Source organism: Bison bison, unplaced genomic scaffold (genome assembly GCF_000754665.1).
Source record: "Bison bison bison isolate TAMUID 2011002044 unplaced genomic scaffold, Bison_UMD1.0 scf7180017864518, whole genome shotgun sequence".
NCBI classification, from domain to species: Eukaryota; Metazoa; Chordata; class Mammalia; order Artiodactyla; family Bovidae; genus Bison; species Bison bison.
Window position 1 is genome coordinate 19,422,495 of NW_011495071.1, and position 26,784 is coordinate 19,449,278.

Sequence of the window (26,784 nt, forward strand, 5' to 3'; positions counted from 1 at the left end):
CCTCCCAACCCTGGCCTTTTTGTGTGTTAGTTGTTTGTCTGAGACATCTCTTAGCTCCCCCTGAGCAGCCTTCCACCAACACCATCACCTTTTCTACTCCAGAGTGTCTGGTCCCCTCTGACCACAGACCCTGGCCAGGGAAGATGATGATAAGCTCGGAGCCATGTTTTTACGAACACATCAACTACCCTTTGGTCAAACAACTGGACAGATGCCTTGGGGCGTCAAGATCTCTTGTATCCCAAAAAGCTCTAGTCACCTGACCTGACTTGCTCCACTGAGGATTAATCCCACTCATCTCCTATACCAACCTGAATGCCCTAGGTCCCAACATGCTTTTGAAAGGTTAGACATTTCTTCCAGGTTGCTTGGCTGGAGTCTAGGGCAACAACAGGCAGTTCTTATCTGCGCTCAGTCATATCTCAGGGTGGGGCAGAGGATAGGTGGCAATGCTTCAGAGTCCAAGAAAAAAAAAATGCCTACAGAAACAAGCAGAGGAGGTGGCAACCTGTAGGAGAAGTCGGTGCTGATCATGAGGAGAAGCAGAGTGGCCACTGGGGACACAGGAGTCTAGAAGGCTCCTGTAAGATGCCACAACTCTCTGAGCCTCCCTCACTTCCTTAATAAGAAATCTGAGGGCAGGTGAAGTTCTGTGGTTGGCCCATGGCCACGTGGCTAAGCCGTGAACAACCAGCACCAGGTCGTGGGTCTCTGGGCCTCAGCCTGCTCTTTTTTTCCACTCGACTCTGTTGACCTCGAGATCTAATTAGGTTGGTCTAATGAGGCCAGCTGGATCCTCTGCAGATGCCAAGCAACATGACCCCAGTGTCACTCAGGGAAAGAGCAGGCCCAGCAGATATTTTGATAACTGCCCCCTACCCCCACCCAATGTGTTCCTTCTCATCCCGGACATGGGCTACTGTTCTTTCTCCAGCCCTCACCAGAAAATTCTGGGGAGTCCAGAGGGAGAGTGAGAAAGGAGAGGTGGGCCTAAATACCTAAGATAACCCACAGAAATCTCCCTCTTTCCATCTAGGGGGCTTGATGGGGAAGGAGGGCAGGAGGAAATCAAATTTAACTGAGGGTTGATGATGACAAAAAATAGGCTCTGCCTCTGGTGGTCAGATGAGTGCTGGTCAGATCATCTCAGCATCAGGAGGAGGAAGCTCCAAGCGTAAGACTCAAACAATTAATTATTCAGTGTGGGTGACCCAGTTCCTGGAGGTGAGGCTGGGTGAGAAGAGAACTCATTGGTTTCTTATCTTGGTACGAAATGCAAATACTTCACAGGGTAGTGTTTCCTTTGCTGCCAAAGAAGATCCATTTACGGTTAAGAGTGACCTACCCCCTAAAAAAGGAAATAACCAAAGTTCACTCATTCAACAAATATTTATTGAGTTCCTCTTATGTCCTTGGTCCTTCAGAAATTTGCATATGGTTGAAGCTTAGAAGAGTAGAAAGATGAGGGAATTTATAAACGGGAGGCCTGGGCTATGGCCCAGTTCAGCCCATAGGCAGCTACATTAATGCAGGGCACGTCACAGCTTGTCTAAGTCAAATTCCTCATCTGCAAAGTGGGAGTAAATCCACCTGCCTTTTTATAAAGATGAAATGGTCCTGATGAAATGGAGTATAATGTAAACCTAGGGTGTAAACAATAATGATGTAACACTGCACCCTTTCCCTGTGGAAGTTTATAACCTAGTCATGTTTTGGAAAATAACCCAAGGTACCTATTTGGCAAACACCATATTCTCTGTAATTTGGGCAAAGTGTATGTTTCAACCTGCCAGTGGAGATGGAGCCTGCAGTCAGTCCCAGGCTGCCAGTCTGCATGCCCAGGAAGTTGCAAGAGGGGGCAGGGTAAAACTGGAAAGAGCAGGACCTACCTGGCCCTGTATCATGCTTGAACCAAAGGAATGTTTCAGGAGAGCCCTAAAACTGAGATGGGGGTGAAGACCAACTGGAAGTGTGGTCAGTCAGAAACAAACCAAAAATTCAGTTGAGCACAGTAGGAGTAAGCCAGCCAGATATTCACACGCTTCCCTCCCATATACATCTCAGACAATCATGGAATTCTCTGTCCACTGGTCGTTTGACCCTCCTCTGTGTGCCCCCTCTACATTCTGTGTGTCTCCAGGAAACAGGAGGGATTCTCCAGTCACAGCAGGCTGGCTAGTCAGGACCTCTCTGCCCAGACACTAAGAACCAGAACAACTTAGAGCAGCTTTCTCCTTGGTCCTCTCCTCATGCTGCTGCTTAGGATGTCAATGTGGACTCCCCTGCAATAACCCTAACCATAACCTAACCATCGCCATCCACACCCATGGGTCCTCAGTGCCCACTAGGCCATGCCTGCCAGCTGCCCTTCCACAAGGCCTCCGCCCTGCTCCAGGCTCACCTGTCCCCCATCCTCTCTCCACCAGGTTCTTCAGTCCCTGTCTCTGCCCCTGGTCTCACAACCCCAGTGAAACTCTTGGAGGCAGGGCCAGTTTTACTCATGTCTACCTTCCCTCTAACTCTGGGTATTCTGTAAGTTCTTTACCCTCCTGGATGAGATGGTTAGATGGCATCACCGACTCAATGGACATGAGTTTGGGTAAACTCCGGGAGTTGGTGATGGACAGGGAGGCCTGGTGTGCTGCAGTTCATGGGGTCACAAAGAGTCGGACACAACTGAGTGACTGAACTGAACTGAAATATAGATTGATGGCCCCCAAACATTCTCCAATGGCTATACACAAAAGGGAGGCAGAGGAAGGAGGGAATGTGGAGAGAAAGCTAGACTGGAAATCTAGGGCCTGCCTCCAAATTCTCCATTGGACAGCAGTTGGTTATGTAATCTTGAGAAAATATCCTCAGACCAAGCCTCAGTTTCCCTATCAAGTAATGAGGGGTTTGCTCTAAATAACCTCTTGGGTTCTCTCTAATTATAAATTTTGCTTGCAGAAACCAGACTAGCCCGGTTCACAGGCAATGTGGGTCCTGGACCTTAACAGCCTACAGTCTGATGGCTCAGTCCTCAATCTCCACGTCTGTAAAATAAACCCCTCCCAGGTTACAAGGCCCCCACGAGACAGAAGATAGGGCTTCGTGAGCCATCAAGCCCTGAAGAAATCTCAGGACCTGAACTTGAGTCAACAGTATCACCCCCGTGCCATGTGCCCAGCCCTGGTGCTGCCCAGCTCGGACAGGAATGTTGGAGGACAGGTCCTTGCTGTCGAGGCTCCTACAGCTGATGGGGAAGATGGACAGCTGGACAAAACTCAACTCAGCTGATGACACACCTGAGGTCTGAACAAAGTACTGCAGGAGTGGCAAGGAGGAGGAGGCCCCAGCTTTGCTCGGGAGAGTGAGGGATGCTTCTCAAGAGGGAAGGTGTGTCCCAGATGTGTAGACCTGTTCCAGGAATGGTGGGACAGGAGCCAGGGCAGAGAGGAGAGGTAGATAATGAGTGTGGAAAGTGACCAGAGGTGGCCTCGAAGGCCATCGAGAGAGGGATGGGCAGACACGTCCCCGAAGGTGGTCAAAGGCAGCCTTGAAGAGGACAGAGCAGGGGGACAGAGAGTGGAGCCAGGAGAACAGTGTGGAGGCTCTTATGCAGTTCACGAGGGTAACGACACCAAACAAGTTATTACTGATGTTCACCTACAGCAAGCCTTCCAGACACTAAGCCTCCATGCACCTGCTGAATCTACAGAAAGTTGTGAACAGATTTGCTCTCCTTAGAATGGAACCCAAGCAGAGGAAGATGCTGTGATCACATTTCCAATTCTTGGACAAATGGTCTACCCTGCTCTGAAGTCACTCCCTGCAGAAGCTGCCAGGCCAGATTCTTTTCTTGGCACAGACCTGGCCCAGCAGGAGGCAGAAACATCATCAGAGCTGGGAGAGGAGTCAGGATAGCTGAGCTGCTGCTATCACTTAGGGAAAGAGGAACAGAGATTCCATCCACCCGAAGTCCACTGAGTCACACAGGTTTTTCATGTCCCCAAACACAACTCAGTCTCAATACCTGCCACCGTCCCTTCTCTGACAGCATAAGAGGGCTGTGCAGCCTTGGACATGGTAGGCAAAGACAGGCACTATTTCTCTCTTCAGAGGAGGTCCCATTCACTTGGGCTTGAAAGAAGAATGCAAGCATCCCTATCCTTCCCAAAGCCAGACCCCCAAGAGCGACTCAATGGCAGAAAAGGACTGACTGCTGTAACTTACTCGATTCTTAGGCATCGTGATGACTGAAGTCAGCTCCTCCCAGGATGATCCATGCACAGGTTGCCATCTTCCTTTAAAAACAAAGTGCGACAATGAATGTCAAGTAGATTATCTTACATTACAGCTTCCAATCTTCTTCCTACCGAAAGGTCCTACATGCTGTATATTTTGCCCTGTAGTAACACTTTACCCAAGGGTTGGGACAGAGAATGTCCCAGATGGACAGTGAATGTCTCTTTGCACTCCAAGTTTTTCATGTGAAGAAAGGAATTATGTCACTTTTGTTATTATCTTTTGTCTGTCACTCTCTGGGCATCCTAAAGCTTATCACACCTCTACACAAAGGCTTGCAGAGAAAATAAGATAGATCTGGAAAAGCATGCCTTTTTTTTTTTTTTTTTTTAATTTTGGCTGGGCTGGTCCCTGGTTGCAGTGCACAGGCTCTCTAGTTGTGGTACTTGGGTTTAGTTGCCCCACAGCATGTAGGATCTTAGCTCCTTGACTGGGAATCAAATCCACATCTCCTGCATTGGAAGGCAGATTCTTAACCATTGGACCACCAGGAAACTCCCAAGAATGCTTTGTTAGTTGCTTCAGTAGAAACAGAAAATGCCAGAATTTCTAAGATTAAGACATGAAGAAAGTAATCAAAATGGTGTAAAAACTTGGTAACAAGTCAACAATGTAAAATTTGCCATATTTCCCAAGGTAGAAGGGTCCAAAATGCTGAATAAACTAAGAAGTCATAAAAGTGGACCATCTGATCATGGCTGAGTTTCCTAAACACTATGATTTTGGCTTCCAAGTGATTTGGTTACATCCCCTTTCTTCTGCAGAAACTGCTTCTACACCTGTTTGGAAAATGAAGCCTAGAGTTACAAAAATTCTAAAGATTTACAATTCCAAGTTTCTAAGAGGTTACCTCAAAAGGGCAAACGTTAAGACATATGTAAAAGTTGAGACCAACAAGAGGCAATCCCCACACTCCATGGACATAGGCACTCTTGGCTCAGCAAGACGGGAGGCCTAATGCCCACAAAAACACATATGTATTCTCTCTAGTACACAAGGGCTGCATTTAGAGCCTGGGATTTGGGACTCACTGTTCAAAATCCTCAGACTATCAATGAGAGAAAAGCTACTATTTACTGAACACTGGCCATGTGTGGAAGGAGGACTGTTAGAGACCAGACATGCTTTATCTCAGTGGCTCCTCACAGTCAGCAGTAAGAGGCTTGGAAAGCAGAAGGCACTTGTCAAGCCCAGGCCTGGCTCACAGGTACTCACAGTCTCTCTCCCACCACACTGAGGTGAGAGCTGTCCCACCACAGCTGTGATGGGCCCGCACACCCAATGGCAGCCACCTGGGCAGAAGTTACAGTCATCCTTGTCTTCATCTACATTATCAAGCCACACCTCTCCAGCCCCTGGCAGCTGACAAACAGGCTGGCCTGCCTTGGCCACATTCTATCAGCCTGAGCTATAGGCTCTGTGCTGCCGCCTCTAGCCAGAAGTCAGGGGCAGGAGGCCTCCACTCCTCTATTCCCCTGCAGTATCTGGGTACAGTGGGTGGAGGAGCAGGACACCCTGGTGCAGAATTCCACCGTTCTCAAAATCAGGTTTGAGAACCATGGAATCCCCTGATGCCAGGAATGGAAGCCCTGCCCCTGTGGGATGTTGCTGAGACCAACAGTCGGAGACAGGACCTCTTGGAGGTTTTACTTGGACTCTTTACATGGTTGGGTGGAGGTGGGCATTTTGGGACCAGTCCACAAGGGCTAACCACCAGTCAGGCCTGGGCACACGGGCCTGTGCACACACTTTGATCCAGGCACTCCAAGGGCCACCTCGTACCCTCCATATGACCAACAGTCAAACACACTTCAAGCTCCCTTTAGCACCCCTAAATCAGAAGGCAATTTTTTTCCCCTTGAGGGGCCTCAGTTTTCTCATTGGCAAAAGGAAGAACTTGACGTAATTGGTGATTTCCTCATCAAGGATCCCTTATAACTGCCCTCATCCAGAGGCCCTGATTGTTAGACAGACCTACGAAACTAGGTGATTGTTAAGAGGAGGGAGTGGGATTAACCTACAGGAAGGCATTACAACAGATGGTTAGCATGTGCTATTTCAGATAATCCTCCCAGCAACCCAGTGAGGCAGGTAACACAGACACATCACAGACGGCAGAACTGAGGGATGGCCCAGTCTCAATCTGCACCAGCCACGGCAGCCTGGGATTCATGGTGGAGCTGGCTGGAATCCAGGCCCACACTTGCTCCCTGACACGTTTCCCTTTGTCATCAATCAGAGTGAGGAAACAATCTCTGCTCTCATATTTGCCATCATGCCAATCCCAAACAAAGAAGTATGAAGTCTCCAGACCCCTGGGAGGGCCTGATTTAGGTGGTGCAGGAAAGGTTTCTGGTGAGCTTGAGTAGCCTCATGGATCCCGAAAGATGTGAGAGGGACTCAGGGGACCTTCCTACTTCCATAGAGTCAGAGTCCCACTGAGGAACCTCAAGAACTTGGAACAGGGCCTGGCACCCCCTAGGCAATCCCTGAGTATTTGCTGAATGGAGGAATGAAGACATCCAGAGCTTAGATGCACTGAGGGCTTGTTCAAGAACCCTTCGGTGTGAGTTAGTGTGAGACACACCAAAATCAGCTCAGAACCACAAAGCCAGCCCCTTCGCAGTGTGTGCCGCACCCCAACCTCTGGGGACAAAGGACGAAGGCCAGATGCTGAGTCAGAACTGCTCTTCACCCCAAGTACCGGGGGAGCACTTGACAGAGCAAGGAGAATGTCTGAATACAAAGGCTGCCCATCAAAGTGGGCACAAGCTCAGACCCTGGAACCAGGTAAACCTGAATTCCCATCCCGGCTCTGTCACTTTGGTCAGGTGGCCCTAGGCGAGTCACATAATCTCTGCGAGCTTGTTTCTTATCTGAAAGTGGGGATAACGTTAGCACCTACTCCACAAGGCTGTTCAGAAGATGAAATGAGATAATGCCATAAAGGACACAGCCTGGTGTTTAGTTCAAAGTTTGCAACCAAACAACAACAATAAATGCTGGAGATGACATCTGCATCTTGTATTGTCTGCATCAGAGGTGGCAGTTAGGAGCACCTCTGGAGTTCTCTGCTTGGGTTCAGTCCAGGCTCTCCTACTAGCTAGCTATGTGACCTTAGCAAATTGCTTTAACTCCCTGTGCCTCAGCTTCCTGGTGTATAAAATAGGGTTGATTGTAAAGATTAAACAAGTTCTATAAAATCCCATGGACGGAGGAGCCTCGTAGGCTGCAGTCCATGGGGTCGCTAAGAGTCGAACACGACTGAGCGACTTCCCTTTCACTTTTCACTTTCATGCATTGGAGAAGGAAATGGCAACCCACTCCAGTGTTCTTGCCTGGAGAATCCCAGGGATGGGGGAGCCTGGTGGGCTGCCATCTGTGGGGTCGCACAGAGTCGGACACAACTGAAGCGACTTAGCAGCAGCAGCATACATAAAGAGCTTAGAATAACTTTTGGTTCAAAGTAAGCACTCAATAAAAGTTCATCTTATACTTAATTATTAATATTTCTAGCATCCTTCTAGCTTTGCTCCAATAATAGATTCCATTCCATCCCTCACTCAGCAGCCTAAAAGAAAAGCATGGGGCTCAGGATAGGTTCATCAGAGTATCTTTCTTTCTTGGCCACATTCTTAGGTATAAAGTGTGTGCAGGCACTCCACACTGGGTCAATCCAATCTAAAAAATCCTGGGGAAAGCCTGATCCTCTTGGATCACATGCAGGACTGTGTGGGGTCAGGTGGGAGCTGCCTGCCGACTCAGACTAAGTAGGGGATGCTGGTCCAGGGATGCTGGACATCACCTGTTCTCTTTCTGGGGTTGAATTCTGCAGTGCCTCCTTTGAGTTTCTGTACCTCTGCTAGAACCTTCCAGTGTATTCCATTTTGCTTAAGCTCTTTCAAGTTGGGTTTCTATCACTTGAAACCCAAAGAATCCCCACTAACAGCAGCAGTCAACAATTGGCTGCTTTATCATCACTAAATTCCACCCACACTCTCACTGAGACCCAGGCAGCCAAGAAAAAGCAAACATGGGCAGCAAGGCATCTCCACAAACTGAGGTGACAGGAGCTGCCCACAGCCCTTGGACCCACGCCCTTCCTGGGAGAGGAAGATGCTGGAACCAAAAAGAGGAATAGCCCAGCCCTGCAGCCCTGGGCTGGGAACCCAGCCTCAGATGTGGGTCCCACTTGCCGTGAGCAATAGGAAAAGGAAAGAAGAGAAAGAAAGAGACAGCTTATTTCTAGTGGCTTCACAGTGATACAGGAAAACATCCGGGCAGCTACTTGAAACAATCCCTTTAGAGGGCAAGTGAGGAAAGAAAAATTAGCTTGTCTGAGCCCTTAAATGACTTTTGCTGATAGAATTGCATCTAACTTTCACACAGCCCTAGGATCTGGATGCTCATGCAATCCATTTTCCAGGTGAGGAAGCTGAGGCTTAGAGAGATCAGTAACTCGCTGGCTGAGGTCACACTGGTAGTGCCTGCTGCGTGGGGTACCCCTCATGCTGCCTCCTCAGCACTCTCTGATCCCTGAGCCTGAGGCCTCCTCTTCCTCCAGGCTCATCTGCTGCCACTCACACCTGTGTTCAGACCCAGCCAAGGGATACAGGATACACCGCAGCCCCCCTATCTACAACCAGCATCCACCCCATCCAGAGACAGACCCCCAGGCACTGACAGAACAGGCAGCATATTGGCTCTTTCCTTCTCTGAGCATCAATTATTTCAGTCTCCAAGAGCTCCAGTGTGATGGTAACAAGACAGCATGTATCCATGGGCTTTAAACAGGATATGCATGTCAGAATCCCAGAAAGATTTTTTTTTGGGGGGGGAGTTGCTTTTTTCTGTCACTTTTCTCAAGAGATTCTGACTCCACAGGTACAGCTACAGGGCCTGACACACAGCATGGGCTGAACAATATTAGTAAAGACTTTGTCTCATGTTCTTGCCACCTCCTGGGCCAGCACCCAAAGGGAATCTATTCCTGTACCTCCAGGCCTTCTAGCAGCACCCTCTTAGTTCCCTCCAGGGAAAGATGCTCCACCTCCACATGTGTTTTAAAGAGTTTTAGAGAAACCAAAGCAAAAACCAAACCCTGGCCTGGTAGCAAAAACAAAGAATCAAAACGCACGGGTCACCTCCTTCACCTCCTGCAGCATTAGCCGCGGGGTGAACACATGAACCAGCACGCACAGCAGTCTTCCACAGGTCCCTGGAGCTCAATGCCAAGGTCTACACAGACGTAAACTAAATAACCAGTTGGCATGAGGACTATGCAGACACAAACATCAGCTGGTACCAAAGGAGACTCAGCTGGAGAAGGAAGTGGCAGCTTCCAAAGTTTGCTGGAGAAAAACTGAAAACCATGATCTAAGATGATGTGAAAACCATCCTGACTACAATAATGTCAAGAAGAGCAGCAGCCTTGTCAGGGCCCCAGTTGCACCCATGGGTATTGGGTAGTTCAGTAAGCCATTCCTGAGGGCCCTCACCCACTGTCCCTCGCAGGACACACACTTCACAACACCACAGGCCGCCCAGAGCTTGCTTGCCAGCTACCGGCTTTCCTGTTTGCTTTCCAGCAGCTGGGTTTAGGCAGTGGCTGCCCAGTCATGGGGGATTAGCCAGGCATGTATTTCCCTTACTTTTCTTATTCTTTTCAAAGTTTATTTTCTGCTATTTAAAAATAAATACATTAATTAAAAGGAGTGGACTGATTTGCCCTCAGGGGATGAATTGGTTTCCCTCCTCCCTGACTGGGTGCAATAAGGCACCATGCCCTGCCTGGTATTGGAATGGTATGCAGTATACTGGCAGGGACCTGTAGACAAGCTGGATCAGCTAGACATCTGAAAGGGGATGGAACGCTTGAGTGGGTCCTATTTCCTGCCCTCCTGGTTCCCATCAAATCAGCCAGGAAGAATCATTTAATAAACATTTGCTAAGTTTTCTGGCTAAGACTGTGAAAAATACCAAAAAGCAGGAGACTAGGGGTCTGAACTTGGGAAGCAGGGACAGCTGGCACTGGGGCTTGGAAGTGAGCCTCACTGAATGCATATCCTGAGACCTTTGGGCAATGATGTCTACCTTATAAAGCTAGGGTGTAGATTAAATAAAATGTGCTAAGTGTGCTAAGTCACTTCAGTCGTGTCCGACTCTGTGTGACCCCATAGACGGCAGCCCACCAGGCTCCTGCGTCCCTGGGATTCTCAAGGCAAGAACACTGGAGTGGGTTGCCATTTCCTTCTCCAATGCATGAAAGTGAAAAGTGAAAGTGAAGTCGCTCATTCGTGTCCAACTCTTAGCGACCCCATGGACTGTAGTCTACCAGGCTCCTCCATCCATGGGATTTTCCAGGCAAGAGTACTGGAGTGGGGTGCCATTGCCTTCTCCGAGATTAAATAAAATAATACATGTCAAATAGTTAACAAAAGCTGCCATGTATCAGCCGTTTACTATGAGCCAGGAATCGTGTGCTAAGTGCTTTGTGTCGATTATTTCACCAGATTCTTACAACTCGCCTGTGAGACAGGCACACCCTCAAGTTCAGATGAGGAAACTTAGAGAAATCAAAGCATCTACCCCAAATGACACAGTTCATAAGAATCATAGCTAGAACACACACCCAGACCCACCAGACTTCAAAGTCCCAGTCTCTGCTCTGCTGCCTGTTGACAAGTGTTCAAAACACATTACATAACATGTAAATGCCAAACTGGGGGCTGCTGGCTCTCCACCCAGGAGGCATATGGAAAAAAGAGGGGGAGTTTTGGCTGACAGAGTTTAGGAAACCTTTCTGAAGTAGGCAGGGCTAAATCTTAGCTTTGAAGGGTGAGACTGGAGAAAGACCAAGAAGTAAAGGAAAGCACCGCAGACCATAAAAGCAAAGAGCTGGAGGCAGGGATGAGCCAGGCAGGTAGGCAGAGAGAGGTGGCAGAGTTTGACCAAGTTGGAGAATGAGAGAAAAAGGGACTGCTCTGAGCAATGGATGGGCGCCTGAGCCATTATCTTGGTGGTCGTTCTTTCTAGGATCTCTCTCATCCTCACTCCAGAGGCACACCTGTGACTGTTCCTTTGGTCACACAATAATCATGGAGGGAATAAAAAACCATGATTATAAAGGCCCAATAACCCCTCTTTCCCCAAAGCAGGCTTAAAACCCAACCGGAGGAGCAGGTGTTTTTGCCAACTCCCAGCCTATGCTGCTGTGACAACCTGCTAGATCCAGATTCTAGCCCAAGCTCCAGGACACTGGGAATCTGAACACTGCATAAGCACCTATGTATCACCACCAGCAGCCTGACATTTAAGGTTCCCAAGAAGGAGAAGGCGGCACAGGTCCCAGGCTGTAGCAGATAACTCTTCACGGCAGAGTCCCTATCTCACTGGACTTCGTATTCCCAGGACATGGTAGGTACTTTCTCAATAACCTGGACCAAATGGCAAATTTTGCTTAAGGAACAACCCTACAGTTGGGTAAGTCTGGATTATAGTCCATCCTGGAGCCTGGGGTTTAGGTTCACCTTAGCTGAAAAGACCATTTGCCTGTTCACCTCCGGGAAAGGAAGTGCCCCTCACTTCCAGGAGTGTCTGCTTTGGCCCCCAGCAACCCCATGCACCCTGGACATGGTTCTGAACTCCACACCTAGTACCTGCTCTTCCCCCTGGGCCAAGCCGTGATGCCAGCCTCCTCCACTTCCGAGTACAGGTTCCCCCCTAACCCCTAGACCCCCCAGCCTGGGCACTGAGCTCAGTGTCTGTCCTCAGGCACTGCTCCAAATGCCGAAAGCTACAATGCCCTCCCATGTCTCAGCTCCTGATCAAGCCCAGCCCAGGCCTCGGACCCACACAAAAGGTAGAACAGGGCTGAGATGATTTAAGCAACTCTGATCATTGGCTTAGCACAAGCCATCATCATGTGCTTTTTTAGACATAACAGGGCCTGGAGGAGGGAGAGGATAAAACTGTAGAAAGGTGTGTTGGTCACATCTCCACCCCACCCTCCTCCAGAGAAGAGCAAAGGGGAAATGAGGAAGGGGCTTTGTGGGAATGGTCAATTCCTGAGTCTCCAGGTGGGGCACCTGGGATGGGCAGGGGCACTTGTGTCATTATCTTCCACCGGCCAGTCTGTGGGTAAATTACTTTAACTCTGAGGAGTCACGGTCTCCTTATCTATTAAATGGAGATAATAACCAATGACCATACAAGGATGACTGTGAAGACTGAGCAAGCTGTAAAGTGCCCTTAGAAATGGCAGACATTTCCCACAGTCTTAGGAGGCGGGGGCTTCAAGTAAAATATTCGACTGCAAGGGAAACGGGAAACTGGGAATCCATTCTATTTGGCAAACCTTCTAGACAAGGCACATGTCTTCAGGGATGTCAAAAACATTGATTGAGACCTATTTCCTGGTCCCACACACTCACTGTCTAGTGAGGGGAAAGCTCCACCCACATTTGTACGATAAGGCAAACACGTGTTACTGGCCGGATTGTGTGGAGAGGATGGGACATTTCATTCTGGCCTCAGAATTTTGGAGGCTTTTAAAAATAATATTATAATAGTTATTAGCATAATATATTCTTTGTGAGTGCTTGCTATGGGCCAGGCACCTCTAAGTATTTACATGGCCCACCTCATTTATTTCTCATAAAAAGCCTATGAACTGGTTCACAGATGATAAAACTGAAGCACAAAGCAATTCACTTCTTTCTTGGCCTCATGCAACTGGTAAATGGTGGAGCTAGAATCTGAACCCATCAGACTGTTCCTCTAGCACACAAGGGGCGTAGTCAACCTAGACAGGTCTCAGAGACTCTCTGCAGCTGAAAGGCCCTGATAAGGCCTGCAGGGATGAGTCACTGAGGGAGGGCACCGACTCACTCATGGCCTCTCCTGCTTCTGGGCAGCTCTGACCGCTGCCAGGGCCTCCACTCTGATGCTGCCCCGGTCTGTTCAGGAAGTTTGGCCACAGCTCTGTACCCACTAAGGCTCCATGTGGGCACCAAATACCAGGGGAGATTGATGTAAGAAACTGTATGTCAATGTACATTTGCATAACGGCTCATTTATGAAGTAATTTGTGCTTATTGTAAAAGGTAGTCAGAGCGGGGAAACTGCGAATTCAGGCTCTGCCTCTTACTCGGCTATGTGACCTCAGGCAAATCTAAGCCTCTCTGAACCTCAGCTTCTTCGTCAGTAAGATGTGGTTAGCAGTTCTCATTTCAGGCAGTCGTTTTAAAGAAGAAAGGAGGAACATGTCTACTGTAGCACCTGGCACACCATAGGGATGAATCAGACAACTTAACAAAGGATTTCCATTGGAAAATCATTTTTTTCCCACAATATTTGCTGGTAACAGTAGTACTTTTAACTAGTATTCACCAGTCACTAAGTTAAATCCGTTACTGGCATTCTCTCATTTAATCCTTAAAAACATCACTTTCTTCAATTGGTGTAGCTTTAGGACAACAGAAAGAATATGTCCAACACATTAATTTTACTCATACATGGGGAGAGAGAAATAGACTGTAAAGATGATATACTGTAATATACAAACTTCCTATATGACAGGTACTGTTTTACAGATATGGAGCTTGAGGCACACAGAGAAGGCAATGGCACCCCACTCCAGTACTCTTGCCTGGAAAATCCCATGGATGGAGGAGCCTGGTGGGCTATAGTCCATGGGGTCGCACAGAGTTGGACACGACTGAGCGACTTCACTTTCACTTTTCACTTTCATGCATTGGAGAAGGAAATGGCAACCCACTCCAGTGTTCTTGCCTGGAGAATCCCAGGGACAGGGGAGCCCGGTGGGCTGCTGTCTGTGGGGTTGCACAGAGTCGGACACGACTGGAGTGACTTAGCAACAGCTTGAGGCACAAAGAGGTTAAATAACTTGCCCAAAGTAACTCAGCCATGATTCTTAACATTCTACTATACTAAAATAATGAAAGAAAAGTCACAGCAAGAATGTGTAAGTCTCACATTCTAAGAGCTTCGGGGATTGGCGTTACCCCACAACCTGAGCCGTGTCATCATCCCTCTTCTACCAGTGTCCACTCTCACCCTCACCCCAGTGCCATGGCTTGCTCCCTAGCTCTGGCCCACCACTCCTAGGCAGGAAATGTCAAACCAAAGGGCTGTCTTAGGCCCTGGTCCTCTTCTGGAATCTCAGCCTCTCAACCAGCCTCTCTGCCTCAGTCTCCTATATCCTATCCTCTACAAAACCACTGGGGACATCTTCCCATACACTCCTCTACTCAAGAATACTCTAAGGCTCCCTGCCGCCTAGAACTGAAGACCCCAATAGATTGAAGAGGATCAATAAAGGATTCAGAGTCCCAAGAAGATCTGTCTGGAGTAGTCTCCTTCTCTTTGGCCCCAGACTTCTCACTTGCTGGCTTGTAAGTCCCAGAACAGGGCGAGTCGGCAAGGCTTTTCCTGACCACTCTAAACTTACAGCACTCCCCGACTGCTTCCCTTCACCTGCACCCAACACACGCTTGCTTCCTGCTTTAGTGTTCTTCAACCACCTCTCATCACCTGGCCTCACACATTTTAAGTCTTTCTCTCCCTCCCTCCTAGAATAGAGGTCCCATATGGCAAGGGATTTTACCTTCTTTCTTTTTCCCTGCTGTAACTTCAGCACCTAGAACTGTTTCTGGCACAAAGAACTCATAAGCGCTTCCCTGGTGGCTAGTGGTAAAGAATCTGCCTACCGACACAAGAGACATGAGTTTGACTCTGGGTTGGGAAGATCTCCTGGAAGAGGGGATGGCAACTCACTCCAGTATTCTAGCATGGAAAATCCCAGGGACAGAGGAGCCTGGTGGGCTACAGTCCCTGGCATTGCAAAGAGTTGGACATGACTTAGCGACTAAATAATAACAAGAACTCATAAATAACTGCTGAATGAATAAACATTTAAAATGCCTCTAAGAAGCAAGTGTCCAAACAAAACAATGGTGGGGGTATGCCTAGTGTTTCTGGCCTCCTCTTTGCTCCTGAGAACATTTCTGGAAGATACACGAGAGATGCCTCGATTAAAATGTCTAAAAGCCAAAGTCTTCCCAGGATTTACAAGAGTTCCCTGTAGGACCCTGGGCCCTCATCCTCCCATTCCTTTTCTGAACTTTTACACACACACACCTCTCTATCCGTTATACTGAAAGCAGTCAGCATCCATCCTAAACTCCTCTGCCAGCCTCATCTCTGAGTCCCACCTTCAAGCCAGGCGATTCCCCTCCTGGACACCACTAGAGATGCTCTCATCTTCCTCCCACTTATCTATCTATACTTTACCTACTCTTGAAGATAACACCAAATGCAGCCGCATCTGCTCCCACCTCCTCCAGGAAGCTTTCCAGGCCCTCTCCAGCCTCCAGAAAACACTCCCCCACACCCACTGCTGTTTCCACCAGTCACAAGGAAATTAGTCATGAACTACTTTGTCACTTGCCTGCTATGACTGAGCTGAACTGTTACCAAAATCTGTTCATTTAAAAAACAAAACAAAACAAAAGTGTGTCTTGTTTTCCCAAGAATACTGTGAAGGCTTTGGGAGGAGAGGCTGGGCCTTAACCATATTGTCATCCACATGGCACAGGGCCTGGGGCACACAGTAGGTGCTAAATGTATGCTTTTTAATTAACTGCCCAACATAAGCTAGTCACCGTCCCAATCAGGTCACTTCCTCAATTATAGGTACCTGGACTAGCTTCTCCCAATGCCCCTGATTTCTTTCTTCAGGGCCTGCTCTGACCTTGGTTATCTGCAAACCCAGTCATGCGCTTGTGTTCAGACACTTTCTAATCACACACAGACATGCACTAGGCAGATGAGGATGTCCAGGAAAGAAACGATATGTAAAGTCCCACAGGTGTGGAAAAGGAAAGGACATAGTTGTTCCAGGCAAACCCAGACATTCAGAGTGTTTCAGTTTCTTCGAATAACAGAGGAGAAAACAAAACAAACAAAAAAATACATAGTAAAATAAATTTTAAAAATAAATAAAAAACAAAACATGATGTGTTAGGTGACTTACCACAGAAAACCAACACTCGAGGCCCAGGTGCACCTTCTGAGTACCAGCTCTAAGTAAATCAAGATTAGAACAAAAGGCAGAAAAATGTAAACTGAGATTAGAACAAAAGGCAGAAAAATCTCAAGCTACTTCTGAGCTTGGAGAGATGAGACTCAGGGAGGAATGGAGGGGGCCCTCTGTGCTGCAGAATCTCTCTGTGCTGGACCAGGGAAGGGTCTCCTGGTGTCCTCGCTGTGAGTAAGTGAGCTGTGACCAGCCCGCTCACACCTAAGGAAGCAGGCACACCTGGGAGCAGAAGGCAGCATGCCAATTCAACCAGCTGTCATCCTCTATCTACAGCTCGCCAATCAGGACTCCCAGATTATCTATGCTTTTTAAAATTTTGAATGGCAAACACTTCACCGGGTTCAAAGAGTACAGATATATCCAGGAAATGTGCCCCTCCTACTCCCGTCACATCAACCCAGTCTGTCCCTGTTCTGAAACAGGTAACTCTGGTTATCAGCGGCTTGTGTCTCATCCCTGATGGTGTTTATGTACATACATGCAAACAGAAATATGTATTCTTTCTTATGGGGGGCAGACTACACACATCTCTATGCCTAGCTTTTCTCTTTTAAAGGAATGAACTTGGACTAGGACAGCGAGACAGAGGATCTCTACACAACGGAAAAGAGGTGAGTCTACGTGAAAGTCCCATGAAACAAAAAGACATTCAGGAGGACATGTGTGCGAGGAGAGAGGGCTGAGGGAATACTCCAGAGGACAGATGTGTGAGGAGCAAGGGCTGAGGGAATACTCCAGAGGACAGCTGTGAGAGGAGAGAGGGCTGCGGGAATATTCTAGAGGACCAGTGTGTGAGGAGAGAGGGCTGAGGGAATATTCTGGAGGACCAGTGTGTGAAGAGAGAGGGCTGAGGGAATACTCTGGAGGATAGGTCTGTGAGGAGAGAGTGCTGAGGGAATATTCTAGAGGATTGGTATGTGAGGAGAGAGAGCTGAGGGAATACTCTGGAGGACCAGTGTGTGAGGAGAGAGGGCTGAGGGAATACTCTGGAGGATAGGTCTGTGAGGAGAGAGTGCTGAGGGAATATTCTGGAGGACCAGTGTGTGAAGAGAGAGTGCTGAGGGAATACTCTGGAGGATAGGTCTGTGAGGAGAGAGAGCTGAGGGAATACTCTGGAGGACCAGTGTGTGAGGAGAGAGGGCTGAGAGAATTCTCCAGAGTACTCGTGTGAGAGGTGACTGAGGTTAAAGGTCCAGTCACCGCAGGCACTACTGCCTTGGCATGACCCTAATCCCAAGTCAGCCGATGAGAGCCCTTGGGGTTGCTGGGCAGGCAGTGACATCTACCATTCTGTTGGCATTAAAGCCCCACTGGCTAAAAGCTCCAATCAGCCTCGCTGAGCTCTTCACCTTCGAGAAGAGAGAGGAAGCGTCTACAGGAGAGGGACTAACCTAATTCCCATGGCAGCGACTGAATGGGTACTGACCACCACGGGGGACACAGGAAGGAACTGTGGAGGAAAAGCAATCATTTCCTCTGGAACTTGGGAGGGACCAAGAAGGGGAAGTTGGGTCTGAGACTCTAAGGAAACAGACTTTAAATTGCTGAAAGAATAGGAGGGCTCTGGAACCTGAGATTGAGGAAGTAAATGATTCTGATGCTCTGAAATGCAATTCTAACTGTGCAGCAGAGGATGGGGGAAGGGCAGAGGGGAGTGAAGACAAGAAGGCACAGAGAGGGAGGGGCAGGAGGGTGAGGAGGACAGGGAGGGCAGACAGGGCTTTTTAGGAAGCAGGCAGCTCACCATTATGCTTCAGAGCTGGACCTGGTGGCAACCTGACTGGATACGAACTCCCCCTCCAGCTCCTAGCTGTGAAATCTGGAGACGTCAGTGAACCCTCTGCACCTTAATTTCCTCGTTAGTAAGTGAGGATCATGAGAGTATTTCTCTAATGGGACTGACACAAGAATGAAGCGAGGGCTTCCCTGGTGGCTCAGCGGTTAAAAAAATCTGCCTGCCAATGCAGGAGACTCAGATTTGATGCCTGGACCAGGAAGATCCCACATGTTGTGGAACAACTAAGCCCAGGAGCCCCAAACTACTGAGCCTGTGCTCTAGAGCCCAGGAGCCACAACTACTGAGCCCACGCGTGCCCTGCAACTACCAAAACCTCCCTAGAGCACGTGCTCCACAGCAAGAGAAGCTACCGCGAGGAAAAGCCCACACACCGCCACGAGGTTACCCCCCACCCACTGGCCACAGCTAGGAAAAGCCCAAATGCAGCAACAAAGACCCACAACAGCCAAAATTAAAATAAATAAATACTGTGTTTTCAAAAAAAGGGATGAAGTGAGTTAGTGTTTACAGAGCCCTCACACGGTGCTGGCATGTGAGTGTGAGAGAATGGAGCCATGCGGTCACACACGGAACCTTGACAAGGTGAGTTGCTGAAAAGCACGGGTCCCATCACTGGGAGAAGGATGTGAACCAAAAGAACCCCCTGAGACAGCCTCCTCGCAGACCATGAACCAGAGGAGGACAGCCTGAGACGAGCTGAGGCTGCACAACACGCCCAGACCACAGGAAGAGCTAGTGGTCATCTTGAGCCGAGAGGTCCAGAGGTATCAAGGGACCCTGGCTCCGACTCTGGGCACACAATGGCCCCTGCTGAAGAGCGCTATCCTTAGACTGACACGCCAAGATCCAAGACTGAGATGAGAAAGGGTAGGGGGTGGGGGAAGCCTGGAGTTTTAGGAAAGGATATTTAGATAATTTCAATGCCATCCACCCCCCTGGTTGGCCTGGTGCACTGGAAACTCTGGCAGGTGAGACCACTGAACTGCACCTATGAGGGCACTCTGGGGACACCTGAAAGCAGTCCCAGGGCCCTCTGGGAACCGAGAGCACGTGATGTCAAGGAGTGTCCATGCCTTTCTGTGATAGGATACTTGACAGTTGGTGGAGAATTACGATAGATTTGGCATAACTAGATCCAAAAAGGCATCTGGCTAGAGGTCAGGAAAGCAAAAGGCAGAGACTGAAGCAGGGGTCCCCAAGCAAGCCGATGAAAGATCATGTCAGGAGGGGAGGACTCTAGCAGAGGGTTCTCTGCTAATAAGCATTTGACTGGCAACTTGGGCAATGCTAGGGAAAGCACATTAAACAGGATCCTGAAAAAGCTCAAGGGAAAGGGTTGCATAGAATTTAACACACTGAAATTTAACAGAAACGTTTGTTCTGAATCAGATTGGAGGAGGCTTGCACTTAAATTCTAAAGAACATGTTAAGGACAGAGGAGAAGCAGTTTAGCAATACCCCATGTTAAAAAGATCTGGTCAGGAGAATTCCATGGCGGTCTAGTGATCAGGACTATGCAGTGGGTACAGGTTTGATTCTGGGTTAGAGAACTAAGATTCCGTAAGTCATGTGGTACAGCCAAAAAAAAAAAAAGATTTTGTCAGGAGTAATATCAGTGAGTCAAAAATGTAAAGTAGTTGCCAGAAAAACTGATGCAGTCTTGGGCTGCATTAAAAGAAATAGAATGGCCTGAATTAGGGAGGGGATACCTGTCTTCCTCTGCTGTGGTCACACCACACCATGAATATGATAGCTGGTCTGGGCACTAGCCTTGCTGTATTAGAAGGATACAGACAAAAATGGAGTTTGTTCAGAGAAGAACCACAGGAAAACACCCGAACCCACATCAAGGGTTGTAAATCTGGAAGAAAACTCAGGAAAGGACAAGAGGGCTGTCTTTAAGTATCATATTTTACTTATTAGGAGATGTGCATTTGTTTCAGTTACAGAATGTCTGAAAGCAGAATTATCTTATAATACCCTAGCATCTAACAGTCTCTAGGCCAGAGTGCAGCTGTGGCATAGTTGTCATTGCCTCATTGCCACTACCATATGGAAATTTGACTATTATTCCCCGTGACATGTCTGGACAACTGCAACCCTCAAACTTCAGGAGCCAGAACATTCAAGGACCATTTGAGGAAGAAATGTGAGTCCTAGAAAAAAGAATTCCAAAGACAATAGAGATTAAGAAATACATCACCACTTCACCAGAAATATAATATGTCAAAAGAAAAAAAGAACACTTTGATAACTCTGAGTCAGAAAGTGATTTGAGAGATTTGGATTCCAAAAGTGAAGACATTTTCAAAATGCTGTAACTAATTTCTTTTCCTTTTTATGTGGATGCAAGAGTGATATGGACAAAAAACTTATATCTAAAATCTAAGAGAATTCTTTCAGTAAATATAAACATTTTAAGTGATAACAAAGCATTGTTCTTCAGTTTAACTGGAAGTACTTTCTATTTCTTACAGGTTCGTAAGAGAATGGTATATCTTACAATCAACAATATCACAGATTTGATTTAAAAGACAGTGTCTGGGGACTTTCTTGGTGGTCCAATGGCTAAGACTCTGCAATCACAATGCAGGGGGCCCAGGTTCAATCCCTGGTCAGGAAACTAGATCCCACATGCTGCAACCAAGAGTTCATGTGCCACTAAAGATTCTGTATGCAACAACTAAAAAAGATTGCACGTGCCACAACTGAAAAAAAAAAAATCCTCTAGCTGCAATGAAGACCTGATGCTGCTGCTAAGTCGCTTCAGTCGTGTCCGACTCTGTGTAACCCCATAGACGGCAGCCCACCAGGCCCCGCCGTCCCTGGGATTCTCCAGGCAAGAACCCTGGAGTGGGTTGCCATTTCCTTCTCCACAGCCAAATAAATATATATATAAAAAAAAGTATCTGAAGAGCTTTCAAATGGGAGAGAGACTAGAGTATCGTTCTCTATGATTCCAAGGAGGAAGATCTAGGCCCAGATGCCAGAAGCTATAGGGAGCCAGGAGGGGGTAGAGGAGGCTCTGTCCAAAGATGGAATGGGTCACCTCTGAGGCAAAACCCAGGCTGGACCACACTGGGGAAACCAAGCACCCATGTGACAGCCCTGTGGTCCCAAGGTCTGACAGAGAAAACTCACCACAAAGAGAAAGGCAACCCGTCTTTCTTTGTTACCCACCTACGTGCTTAGCTCAGTTATTCTCTTAAAAAGTCACCACTTAAAAGCCATTTAGGAAACAGCACTGAATGGGGGATCTGAAGCAGAGTGAAACATGGCCCGCAACTGTGTTCTCAGACTCCGGTGGGCCAGCCGGGGGCCACCTACATGCCTGCTATGTGCCAGGCGTGTGACAGGTGTGCTACATACCCTGCCCAGTTAATCCTCACGGCCCGCTGTGAGACAAGCACTGTCACCCCCATCTTACAGAAGAGAAACCTGACACTCAGAGAAAGTCAGTGGCTTTACCAAGGTGTTACTGCCACTCTGAAAGCCATGGTCAGTCCGTGACAACATGCTTCAAATAGAGGGACCTCCAAAAGTTTTGACTGGCAGAATGAATGGAGTGCTCAGCTGAGCAATCAATGAATGAACCAACTTGGCCTCATACTGGCAGCACAGATGCTAGGAGAACAAAGAAAGAGGAAAGCTGTCTCAGCGTTCCATCCCCACCCTCTATCAGAAGCTCCCACAAGCACAAAACTCATGCCATTTGCTCGCTGCTGAAGCAATTTATTCCAACACATAAAGCAACGGTGTTTCTGAGACGTCTATGGCAGAGAACAGGTGCCAGCAGCTCTGCTCAAATGTCAAAGCTGTAAGCACACCAGGTTGCCATGCCTCCCACCTGCCAGGTTAACACTGGAGCGGGCAGAAGCTGAGCTCAGCTTTTGTCCCCTCCCAGGGCCAGGGTGTCCAGAGGGCTGGAGATTCAGCCAACTCCCCGCCCTATATGATCCAGTTGCCTGGAGACATCCAGTCCAGTTCCAGGCTGGCCGACCAGCAGGCCCAGGCTTCCTCCTCCACTGGGGAGAACAACTCAAAGTGGGCACCAGATACCAGAGTGGCACCTGCCTGAAGGGGATAGTCAGGGGCTTATGAGACCATAGAAGAGGAGAATCAAGTCATTTCTGATGATGACCCACAGTGCGCTGTGAGCAGGTGACATCTGTAGAAATGATTCCAGTGAAGGAGGAGGGGATCATGGAGGCCCTTGCCCATGCCAGCTGTGCTGCCTCAGCCATGTGCAGGCACGTAACACCTTCTCTTAATTCATGGGTACCCACTTCCAGGGGTTCAGCACCCATGACTCCTCTATGCATCCCCCTCAGGCTGACCCTGAGGGAGGAGACCTCCTGTAGTAATGGTGGTGAAAAGTAAGGGCAATTCTATTGTTCTACAGCAGATAGAGCCACCGAAGCACAGAACAGGCACACTGGGGGCACAGAAAGTGATAGATGTCCCATATTCTAAGACCCTAACTGAGGCATTCCAAATGGGCTGCCTTCCTGATCAACTGAAAGACGGGGGTTGCCCATACTGACCCCTTCACACAGAAGACGGTGAGGCAAAAGCACAGACAAGGCCTTAGTCGGGCCCAGACTTAAGCACCCCTCGACCCTTCTGTTCCCCAACCCCCACCACCTTCTGGTCAGAGTACCTGTTCAGCACATGGAGGGCAGCGCAGACCTCCTAAGAGATTCCCCACCCCTGATTCTCACATAGGCTTATCTTGCACAACCTGATCTGCCTGAAGGAGCACTCTGACCATCCCTCTCCAATTGTTCCCACTGCCTGCAGGGTTAGGGCCATACTCACCCCTCTCACCAGTACTTAAGGCTAGCCTGATTCTAGCCTCAGCTCCCACAGTTCCCCCAGGCAACCCCCACATTTCTACCACATGACATCCTGAACATACCCTTATGTTTCCACATCTCTTTGTGCTCTACCTCTCCCCATCTCTGCCTATGAAATCCTATCTTTCAAGGCCCATCTCAATGACCAACTGCCACCTCCTCCAGGAGGTCTCCCCTGACTCCCTCACACTGCGACTGTCTAATGCAACATTCCAAACTCTTATCTTGATGTGTGGGCATCTATGGGCTTGTCTAAGGCACCTGCCTCCACATGTTAGATGAAAGCTCTGCTTCTGTCATTCAGCAGAGTACCCCTCGGCGTGGCAGCTGAATACCAAGCCCTAAGGAGCGTAGGTCACCATGCTCCATGCCAGCCCAGACAGCACCCTATTTACAGTCCTTTCTGACTCCCTCCTCTACCTACTTCAAGCTGACTCATTCCCCATTCTCTCGAGGTTTAGCTCTCACCTGACAGTTAATTGGAGATAAACTAATCAATATAATATCTTTCGCAGTTAAATTCTGTATTTTTAACAAAGGCCCTTTGGAGACAAGGGCTGAAGACAAAGGTGGGAATTTTAGGCCCCAGAACTCTAAGGGAGTTAGGGAAGATGTTGCACCAAACCACTGTGCAAGCCAGTGCTACCAGGGTGCTAAATTGTTTCAGTCATGTCTGACTCTTTGCTAGCCTGTTAGACTGGAGCCTGCCAGGCTCCTCCGTCCATGGGATTCTCCAGGCAAGAATACTGGAGTGGGTCACCACACCCTCCTCCAGGGGATCTTCCCTACCCAAAGATTGAACACTTATCTCTTGTGTCTCCTGCATTGGCAGACAGGATCTTTACCACTAGTGCCACCTAGGAAACCCCAGTTCAAAGCACAAGAGACCTGCTAGAAAGGGGAGATACAGCTTGGTGCTGCAAAAGGGAAGGCCAGATCCAAGTATGCTGCCCGAGCCTGGTCACAGGCTCACAGCCTGACAGAAACGGAGGATGGAGAACAGATTCTGACCTGGCTAGGTGACTTTGAGCCAGGAACCACACGTTCTGGCCTCCACTCAGTATCAGGAAACCTTGATACTTCCCCGCCAGTTCAATGGTTAAGACTCCATGATTCCACTGAAGGGGGTGTGGTTTCCCTCCCTGGTTGGGGAACTAAGATCCCACATGCTGCAAAGTACAGCCAAAAAAACTCAATTAAACAAAAATACAAGAAGCCTCTGAGCCTCAGTTTCCCCACAGGTTAAAAAAAACAACAACAAGGTGGCAGGAGTGAGAACTAGGTGATCTCAGAGGTCCCTTCCAATCTGACATCTCAAGTTTCTGTGACTCATAGTCTCTACTCGCCCTCCCTCCTGAGAGGTCAGTATCATTTGAAACGACCTGCTTCCACTCCCCCCTTACCTTGAGCCCCACCGGAGTCCAAAGGGAAAGCTAAGGCTAAAGATCTCCCAGCCAATCAGCAGGCAGCAGGCAGGCCCCTCTCAGCGTAGGGAGAAGGAAGGGGCAGAAGTGGGGGAAAATGCTGGTTTCTATGGACATACACATGCTACTCTCTCTTGCTCCATTTGTCCCAACCCAGAAAGACAGTCAGCTGATTGCCTTTGCTCCCTGACCTACCTTTTTAAGAGATTACCACTGCCTGCCAAATGTAAGTGCTGCCCTAAAATCAGGACATATAAGGTCTCTCTGTTTGGATCTGAAGGGTTTCAAATGGGTAGAGTGAGCATGATGAAGAACGAAACTTGGAGGCAATCTAGGCCGTGGTGTGCAGACCTGCCAATTAAAGTTCTTTAAAAATAGCCTCTTTCTTCTCTTATGCTGAAGATAAAGATGAAGTTTCAGCAATAAACAGACATCTGCTGGAGCTTCTGAAGAAGATTAGAGCATAAACACCCCCAGAGAACAGCCATAAACAGCCCAGAGCTTTCTCCAGGCACCTGCAGCCTCCTGCTCACCAACAGTAGGGGAGAGGTGAGGGGATGAAAGGACAGAGGAAGAAGTGGTGTTCAGAGGCTGGGGTGGACACAGCAGGAAGAGGTGGTGGGGGAGAGCCCAACTTGGCAGAAAATGGAGAACTGGCTGCCATCTGCAGGGAAATAAAAGCTCAGGGATCCACCAAGAAAATTTCCAGGAAGTCATCCAGAGGATTCCATGCCAGTGTCATTCATTCTGAAAATGGGTCACTCATTACAAGTGGGAAAAAACTCACAGTTCTGAGTGCCTACCTAAGTGGGGCACTTCACAAATATTTTATTTCTACATCAATTCCCTGAGTTCAGTGTGATTACCTCCTTTTTTTTTTTTTTTACAGACTAAAACACTAGGGTTCGTTGATGCCCAAGGCCACGTGGCTCCAATTCAAACCCAGGTCTGTCTTAGCACATTTGTTTGTCTTTGCCTCCGTCACCTACACCCAGAAAGTGCCCCTGAGCGTCTAAGTGACCAGACTGTCTGCACCCACAAATCCAACCAAAGGAGGGTCCTAAATGGGAGAGGTGACAAAGTAGGGTAGAAGGGCAGGAGTCAAGCCATGCCTGGCTAATTCAGATAACTGCTGAGTCTCAGCAGCCCCGCGGGTCCTTTGGTTTTCCAGCCTGGTGGCTTCCCAGCCTGAGAGAGGAATGAAGAGGGAAATAGGCACAAATATATGCCTAGACTATCTGGAAGGAGCCACAGGAGACTGGAGTCAGTAGTGCCGCTGAGGAAGAGAACTGAGGACTGGGGGACTGCTTTTCATTGAATTCTCTTCGTATTGAGTGAATATGTTACCATGCACCCGTGTATGTGTGGAGTGAATAGCCTCATCTGTGTGGGGGGTGGTGAATGTCATGTATCCAGGTGTGTGGGGGGAGGCTGGGTGAGCATCACTATCTATGCATGTGTGTGGAGGTGAGTAGCATCACTTGTGTGGTATGTGTGTATGTGTATACATGGGGCGGGGGAGGGTGAGTACCGTCATCCATGCACGTGGTAGGGGAAGGATGAGTCTTTTTTTTTTTTGGCCGCATCATGCAGTTTGTGGGCTCTTAGTTCTCCCACCAGGGATTGAACCTGGGCCCTTGGCAATGAAAGTACAGAGTCCTAACCTCTAGACCACCAGGGAATTCCCATGGGTGAGTCATTTTTAAGAGAGCCTAAGATGTCAGGCACAAGGTAACAGACACACCCAAGCTGGAGATAGTGACCTGGACCAAGTAGGAAGTCCTGGGTCCCCTGGTCGCAGCAAGCCTGGAATCCAGAAGAAGCTTCTTATCTCCCTCACAATAGTAACTTGCTGCAAGCCCAGGCAGATGGCCAGAAGCTCTCTGAGCATGAACCCCTTGGTCTCCAAGGCTGCAACCAGTTGCATGAGCCCCCCATGACATCCCCTTAGGAAACAGATTGACTGTATCCTCTTCTCGAGGGTCTGGAGAGAGGCTTCCCTGACTCCCCTGCTTAATCCTCTATTCTGTCCCTTTCTTCCACTATCGGATTTCTCACCCCTCCAAGCAGAGAGCTCCTGACTGTTATCATCTTTGTATTCCACTGTGCAAAAGCCCAGCCGTCCTGACATGCAGAGTCATCAGCGCCCCAACTTTAGAGCAGCCGTGAACTCCACAGGCCGCACCTCAACCCCCCATGCTGCTCCCCTGAGATGAAGCTGTCCAACAGAAGGGTTCAGCAGCTCTACCAGGCCCCCCGCAGCTCTCCTTGGTGATCAGAACGTCCAAGCGACTTTGG

The 26,784-nt window shown here is 48.6% G+C and overlaps 1 protein-coding gene and 1 non-coding gene across 6 annotated transcripts in view; one reads left to right on the forward strand and one right to left on the reverse strand.

The window, feature by feature from the left end:
- Positions 1-26,784, reverse strand: part of MICAL2 (microtubule associated monooxygenase, calponin and LIM domain containing 2) — a 241,958-nt gene that overhangs the window by 208,428 nt on the left and 6,746 nt on the right. For all 5 annotated transcript variants that reach the window (XM_010830618.1, XM_010830615.1, XM_010830616.1 and 2 more), the window contains exon 2: positions 4,216-4,286. The gene's annotated coding sequence lies outside the window, so the exon portion shown is untranslated. The remainder of the gene's footprint in view (positions 1-4,215; positions 4,287-26,784) is intronic.
- Positions 20,757-20,829, forward strand: TRNAV-CAC. Its single transcript has one exon. It is a non-coding gene; the product is annotated as a tRNA-Val (tRNA).